The following is an 8,111-nucleotide window of genomic DNA, read 5'->3' as shown; positions in this document are numbered from 1 at the left end:
CACGCTACGGTCCCCATTTCCGCACCCCATGCTGACGGCGCTCAGTCCCACCAGTGGGCAGGGATGGGCAGAGAGGAGGGGGGGCATTGGCATCGTCCCCCTCGCCCCCCCCAAACCTGTGTGCCCAGGGGTAGCCAAAGTGCTGGGGGCCTCTTAGCAAAACCCAGTGCACGGTGGAAAGCTGGTGCTGGCTGGGGGGAGGCAGTGGCCGGGCCCCCCAGCACACAGGGTCACACCGATGCCCACTGGAGCACCACTTGCCCAAACCCCAGTGTTCTCAGCCCAAAGCAGCGGTGCTGGCCCTGCGTGCTGCCGGCTCCCGCGCAGGAGTCCCTCCCCGGCCTGATTTACCGCCACCTCTCCGGGCCGGGATGTGGTTTTCTTTACCGTACCTTTGCGGCACCTCGCTTAAATCTTTTATTTGCCGGTTGTCTGACCTGCGGGCAGGAGCGTTGCTAAGAGGTTCGGAGGAGCATCGTGAGAGCAGCGACGGCTCAGCCCTGCATTAATCCGGCTGGGGGGAGGCTGGTTTCTGTCTCGATGCCAAGAAGCCCCTGGGAAACCTCCTGGGGGGCGTCCTGCAGCCCCCCTGCACACTTCTCCTGCGGCGTGGGAGCTGTGCCCTGGACAGGAGGCACAACAGGGCTGGGGGTTGCTCTCTGAACCCCCCGGGTCTCTGTCCTTGGGGCTCAGCCCCAGTTGGGACCCCCCAGCAGCTCCCGTGGGGCTTCACTGGGGTGGGGGCTGCCTCCCTGCGGTGGCAGACAAGGCGCAGGGGTGACAGGTTGTGTGTGCTGGGGGCCAGGGCTCCAAGCGGCTTCTCTGCAGGACATGCAGCCCTTTTTGGGAAGTGTGGTGCATGCTGGGCTGGCAAACGGTGCCGAAGGGCTCTGTGGGGCGGGGAGGGAAGCACAGCCATGTGCTTGAGCGGCCGGTACCCGCGTGTGTGTGTATGTGTGTGTGTTGTCTGCCAGCCAGGTGTAAATCCTGCCTTTGGCTGCGGCGATGTTGTGTGGGTTGAGCGGGCGATGCTCGTGGCTGGCAGCCCAGCTCCTTCCCCACAGACCGTTTTCAAGGACTTCCCCTCACAGCTGAGACCGTCCAACTCGTTGCAGCGGTGGGATGTTTGGCGTGCCCGCACCAGCTGGGCTCCGTCCCCACACCACTCGGCCGTTCTGGAAGCAGGAGGCCGCGGGCACCCGGAAAGCTGTTTTAGCTGAACTTCAAACAATAAAAACTTATCATTAAAAAGAAATGTATCTTGGCTTCATGTGGCCTGGCAGCGCAGGGAGGAGTGATTCAGTGGCTTGTCAGCCCTGGGTGTTAGGCACGCCGAGCTGCACAACTGGACACTCTCCAAGTCCAGCAACTAATTTTCTGCAGATGGAGCCGGGACCGCGCAGCGGGCTGACGTCTAATTTGCAATCCAACATACCTTGACATAACCCGCACTGAGTCCTGGGGGCTGGTGCGGGATGGGATGCTCGGGAGCCGGCTGGGCAGGGGGGCGCGCGTGGGGCTGGGATGCTCCTGCTGCACCCCGACACGGGGGTGCCCATGAGGGGGCGGGTGAAGGGTCCGGCTCGGTGGGTCCCAGCGCCATTCCTGATGTCCCGGCGGGTGCGTGGCTCTCTGAGCCGTGGCAGGGTGCCTGCCTGGCGGAGGGGGGGCGTGTTTCTGGGAGCCCCAGCGATGCTCAGGGTGAGCCCTGCCCGTGCTCGCCACTCAGGCGGGCCAGGGGCCGGTGGGGATGCTGGCCCAGCTCATCACTGACTCACGCCGAGCCGTGTCACCTTGCGTTACCCATCACGGGGTATGGCTGGAGCTGTGGTGCTGGGGACATGGGAAGGGGTGTCCCCGGACAGCTGAACCCCGTGGCTCCAGCCCCGCCACCCCCAGATCCAGCCCCATGGGCTGTGCTGGGAGGGATGGGGTGCTCGGGGCGCAGCCGTGCACCCCCAGGACCTGCGCACACACTGAGGCCGGGCATCGTCAGACACGGGACTCCCTGTGGGCTGACGGCAGCTTGGCTGGTGGGGAGGGGGTTTCTGCCAGCAGCCTGGCCCAGATCGATAGGCAGACGGAGGGGATGATTCATGTCTCAGGCTGTGGCCCGAGGGCAGAAACGGGAGAGATGTTTGATGTGAAGATGCCAGCAGGCCTCTGCGGCAGTTTCCCCTCCCTGAGCCAGCTCTGCCCATGCTGCCTGGGCGTCCCGGCTTGGCCTGGGGGCAGAAAACAACTGAAACAACATGGGATGAGACCCATGCACTAAAATGAGTCTTCTTTTTTTAGTTTCAGGTGCTATTTTCTATTTTGTGGTCCAAGACAGTGGGCAGAGTTGCAGCGGTGGTGGCAGGCAGGGTGTGGGCACAGCTTGGCTCCGTGCCCCCTGCGGGATGGGACCCTCTGGGGAGTAGGACACCGTGAGACAGGTTTTGGTGGCACTTTACCCACCTCGTTCTGTTCAGCCAGCACTTGGCCGGCAACCCCAGGATATCACGGGGCCAGAGCTGGTGGGTGGACAGGTCTCCCATGGGTCCAACCCAGCGAGGGGCTGTGTGGGGCAGAACCGCTTCGTTCTTTACCATCCGAGATGTGGAGCGGTGCTGGGGATGGGGGAAAGGCTGATGGAGGAGGGGGGACACACCGACCCTTCCCCGAGGAGCGGCGTGTGCTTTTCTTGGCAGGGTGCCACCGGAGGCAGAGAGCCGTCGCTGCGCACACCCGGCGTCAGACATCATCATCATATTAATAATGAAAGGGCAGCTCCTTCAAAGCTCTTCGCCCCTGCGCCGGCAAGAGCACGGAATGCAGAGGAGGCGCGTGAGCCTCATCCCAAGCAGCCGCAGGGAGAGCGCTGCGATGCCCGGCCAGTCCTCCGCCAGGCCACTGGCCCAGGGTGACACAAAAACGTGCCGGGTCCCCTCTGGGTGCTCTCCCTGCTGTGAGTTTGGCTGTCGGGGGGTCCCTGCGTAGGAGAGGGGCAGCCACGGTGCCCCCCGGCTCCTGTCGCCGTCACTGCTCTGAGCAGGCTCCCCTGTCCCCTCCATCCCATGGGGAAGGGCTGTCTCGGCTGCGGGGAGAGAGCTTCTCTCGGAAGGGCAGAGCGCTCTGTCCATCATCTGGCGACACCGCTGTGCCAGGGCCTTTTCTTTCCCTGGGAGGAATCGATAGCTCAGACAATGAGACAAACTACCTGCAAAGAGGCCTTGGGCTGCAGCCAAAAGTGGTGGCACCAGGTCCTGGGGCATCTCTTCTGCTCAGCCCCAGGCAAGACCTTTGGGTCTCCAGGACGGACCAAGGGCTGAGCATCTCATCACCTCCCTTCTCTCTGCCAAACCCCTGGGGCGGCCGGAGCCAGGAAGGTTTTGCTGCGGATGCCCTGATCCGGGGAGGAAGGAGTCAACCCCCCTGTGCCGGGTGGAGGTGGGGCACCCCATGCCCACCCCGTGCCCACCCCATGCCCACGTGCTCTCCCTGGCACCGCATGCACATGTGTTTTGGAGGGTCCCACCCCGCAGTGGTGCCCCGGTTGGGGGGAGCTGCTGTGTCCCCCGCAGCCCCTCCTGCCCTGCCCTTTCTCAGGCTTTTTTTATCTCCCTCCAAACACAACAAAACCCCCAAATCCTCCACAACTGAGAAACCTCTTTTTGTTCCCCTTTTCCCTTTGCTTTCAGCCGTGGCAGAGTATCGATTGGAGCTGATGCGCTGTAATCCGCTGTTTCTGTGAAAAGTTGGCATCCCGGAGTCCCTGGAGGGGCCGGATCCTGCCCCTGCGTGGGTCTCGCTCCTCTGCCAGACTTGGGGCACAGCAGGGAGGCTGTGTGTCCCCCTTCCCATCCCACCCATCCCATCCCAATCCATCCCTGTGAAGCCAGGAGCTAAACTCTTGGTGTGGGGGATGGTGCTGGGTGGGAAAAGGGGCCGGATCGGAGCAGAGCCAGATCAGATCCTGCTGGGATGGGTGTCCAGAGCACCGGGCACCTGAGGGAGCCCTCCTGCCCCTCCGGCGGGGCAGGGGACGGTGGCAGAGGGGGACACCGGGGCTGAGGAGAGGGTCTGGCGGCGGGGCTCGGCGGGGGCTCTGCAGAGAGGAGCGGTTCAGCTTCCCAGCAGCCAAGGAGGGCTGCGGAGAGCAGGGGCTGCCCCCCGCCTGAAAGGGGGTGCACGGCCACCTCTGCGGGGCAGGACCCCGGCTGGGGACCCCCACCGAGCCCCGCTCTGTGCCTGCAGGCCCTCCCCGCACCTCCGCTCCACCGTGCTGCTGGCTCCATCTATACCTAATGATGGCAAATGGGCTGGAGCTCCGGAGAGAGACGGGGAGGGGGGGCGGGGGGGGAAACCAGCCAGAAAAACCTCCAAAAAAACCCAGGCAAGATTTTAATTTAAAACCTTTTCCCGCATGAAGAGCAGCAGCCCGGGCCATCTGGAGGAGCATATGCAGGTGAGCGGGAGGTGGTGGTGCCTCCCCCAGCTCCCTCGCCCGCGGCAGCCCCCCGAAAGGGCTTTCGGCTGGTAAAAACTAACACCGGTGGGCAGCTGGGCACCCCAGTCCTGGCAGCCTGGGGGAGCCCCAGTTTCCCCTCCCCAGCTACCGAGACCTCTCTGTTTAATTGTTATATTTGCAGGAAAAGTGATTATGAATCCCAATGCAAACTGCAACAGCGGCCAAGTTTATTGCAAGAGATTAATTCAGCGGTTTAATTGGAACTGCAGGAGCAGGATGGGAAAGCATCGGTCTGGGGCTGGGAGGAGGGGGGTCAGCCCTGCTCAGCCGTACCCACATCCACCCCTAACCCCCGGCAATCAATGAAACCCAAATTAGCAGATTTACTCCTCAGAGGAGGACTCCATTGGCTGAGCATCACATCCAGCATCCCAAAGCCCCCAGTCTCCTAGCAACTCCCCAGCGCTGCCTCTGCCCACCCGTTAACCCCTTCCCCAGAGCCCCCCGCACCGCATGCTGCACCCGGTGCTTCGAAGGCGTCGCCACCACGCCGGGTGCGAGGAGGGGTTTTGTCCCACAAATAAATCTGCAGCCTGGAGATGTAGCCTGCGTACCTGGAGGACGCTCGTGGTGCTCAGCTGGGGAGGGTGAGCCGAGCCCGGTGGTTAGTCGAGTCTCAGAGTCTTTTATTGCACGTGGCACAGCAAAATCCTCAGGTTTATCTATTGATGGCAGAGGTTTGGTTTCTAAATGTCACGTTTGGAAGGTTTCATCCTCCTGATTTGTGGGGAGGCTGGGAAAAGGTTAGGGAAACCCCCAGTCATGGCCAGCACACACAGTGGCCGGCCAGCGTCGGGAGAGGCAGAGCACGAGTCTCCCAGCCCCATCCTCCAATTTCAATAGTAGATCAATTATACCGTTTCTTTGGGAAGTGGATGAAGAGTGATGAAGTCGCCCTCCCAACCTCCCTGCAAATGAAAATGTCCTTGAAAGTGTAAAATCGCAGCAGGGCACGGTGTGATGCCCCAGCCCGGGGCGGCTCCGTGATTGCTGTTATTTCGGTTCGGATGTGCAATACTTCCTCGTTTTGCCTTTAGAGACCAGAGGCTGGAAACAAGGGCTGGAAAAAATAGTGGTTTGTTGGTTGAAAAATAACAGTTGATGTGAAAAAGAAATAGTCTTTTTTTTTTAAAAAAAAAAGTCTTAATATTTATGGGTTGGGAAATTTGTCCAAAGATCATGTGCCGCTGAAAAGGATAAATCACTCCTCTTACTTTAATGTGCTTTGTTGGGCTTTATCTGCAACGTAGTCATAAAATTATCAAATTGAAATTTTAAATGGGGGGGAGGGAGGGAATATCTGGAGGGTTTGTCGCTGCTTCTATTTTCTTATTGCCAAATAAAATACAATTAAAGCAACATTTTATATGCCAGCCAGCATAGCTAACATTGGTTTTCTGACGGCACTTTTTTCTGTCAGCCAATGAAAATAAATGATGCAGGATTACCAGCGAGCATCCAGCCTCCGTGGCTGGAGGGGGATTCGGAGCAGCAGGCATTCGAGTACGAAACAGAGGGATTTTCAGTCCCGCTGTAAGTGGAAATCTCCGGGGACATTACCCGCAGAGCTCTGCCACGGCCCGGAGCAATGCCTTGCTGCTTTCCCAGTGCTTCCAGTTCCCACCAGTGCTTCCCAGTCCACCCCAGCCCACGGCACAGCCTGGCTGGGGTGGCAAATTCACTCCCAGCGCCTTTGGGGCGGCCCTGGCCAGACCAGCGTGGGTCCGGTCCCCCGTGGGGCTCGCTGCTGTGCCGGGGCCTGCCGGCGGCTCAGCTGCTGACTGCACCGAAATCCCCGTGGTAATTGGATGAGGGCACTGGTTTTCATGGGAATATCAAATCAGAGCCCCAGCCCCGATCCGGGGCGACACGCTTGGGAATATAAAGACGCGGTAGATCACATTAGGGGGGGTGGGGGGGTGGTATTTCTACTGCTTTAAATTCAAAGGTATCACAACAACTTCTATTCGTCACGGAGTCTATTGGAGCATCACTTCAAGACTGGAGGGAGAGGAAGGAGGGGGGCTGCTGCTGCGGAGGGGCAGCCCCTGGCAGAGGGGACGAGCACTCCCCGCTCATCACAGGGGTGGGCTCTCACGGGGGGCTTTGGAAAAGCAGGCTCAGAAAGCACTTAAGCCTGCTTTAACAAAGCCCCCCTGAGAGCCCATCCCTGTGATGAGCGGGGAGTGCTCAGCACCTCTCAGGAAAGACCCCGGAGAGTGACTGCAACCACGGACTGTCGTGGCAACACCCGTGCAGGTGCCCTGGCATTGCAAACGATCCCGGGGGCTTTATAGGCAGGAGCTTGGTGCCACCATCCTGAGCTTGCTCCCGTCTCCCTGCGGGACCCGTACGGGGAGTCAGTTAGCAAATGAGGGGCCTCCAGCCCGCTCCCGGTTATCGGTTTAGCCGAGTCTCCGGTTGGGGTGACCATCTGGTGGCATCTGCCGCTGCTCAGCTGTCACCCACCCTCTTGGCGAAGGGGGTGCTCAGGGCACCTCGTGGATGGGGTACCGGGGGCACACGCCCAGGGATGCAGCGCAGGGTTAGGAGCAGCTGTGCCGGGCACATCCCGTGGCTCCTGCCGTGGTGGGGACAGACGGATGGATGGAAGGATGGATGGATGGATGGACAGACAGGCTTCTCCCCACTCAGAGCAGGGAGGTGGGGGGGGCGGGGGGGGACAACAGACAGATGTGCTTCATTAGCCAATGAGGTGGCCTCAGCTGATGCTAACAAGCCCATTAAGGGGGTTTATCAAGGGAGGCCGAGGGCTTGCGGGAAGGCTGCCGGTTTTATCTGAGATGCTGCTTTTGGGCTGGGAGAGCCTAAGCTCCTGCTCGTTAATTAGAAAGGCTTCGAGGAGGTTTGTACTGGTTGGCCTCACTTGTGAGCAGCCCTAATGTGATGAGCGATGAGGGACTCTGAAGATTTTCAGCGGCTATCATTAAGCTACTGATGAGCTCAGGAGCGGGGAAGGGGACTTTTTGGCTGTGCCTGAAACCGGCTGGTCCTATGCTGACCCGGCTCTTCCTCCTGTCGTGGTCCCCGACCTCCTGAGCCCCAATGAGATGGGTGAAGCGTGTGTCCGAGGGGCACCGATAGCTCAGCTGTCACTCCATTGTCTTTGGGCTGGGTCAGGTCTGGTGTCCTTCAGCTCGTCTGTGAGATGATGAGCTTGTGGTCGTGCATGAGTGAAGCTGCAATGTCCCTGTTCTCACTGTCTGCCAGGTACTGAGGAAATTTGGGTATGATTAGCTCTAAAAAGGTGGCTTCCAGGCTCCTTGTGTGTCAGGGGAGAGGATGGTGATGGCTGTCCTGGCAATTTCTCTGGGAGCATCTTGCCCCCAGAGAGCCCATCTCCCAGCTGTGGGGTTTCCTCACTTGTCTGGGTGCTGATGGTGAAGCCTTCTTGCTCAGGGGACAGTGTCCCTGTCCCATCCTCCTCTTGCCCCCCCCCGAGGCCCCCAAGGGCTGGGGCAAGGCAGAGAGCAAAATCTGCCGTATTTTCTCTGTGCGCTCCCTCGTCTTCTCCTGTCTGCCTTGGCAAACCCTCACACAGCTCGGCAGCATCCTGCCCCGTCGTGGTCTGGTTGGCATC

Source organism: Larus michahellis, chromosome 15 (genome assembly GCF_964199755.1).
Source record: "Larus michahellis chromosome 15, bLarMic1.1, whole genome shotgun sequence".
In the NCBI taxonomy this organism is placed as follows: Eukaryota; Metazoa; Chordata; class Aves; order Charadriiformes; family Laridae; genus Larus; species Larus michahellis.
This window is presented reverse-complemented; position numbering follows the sequence as displayed.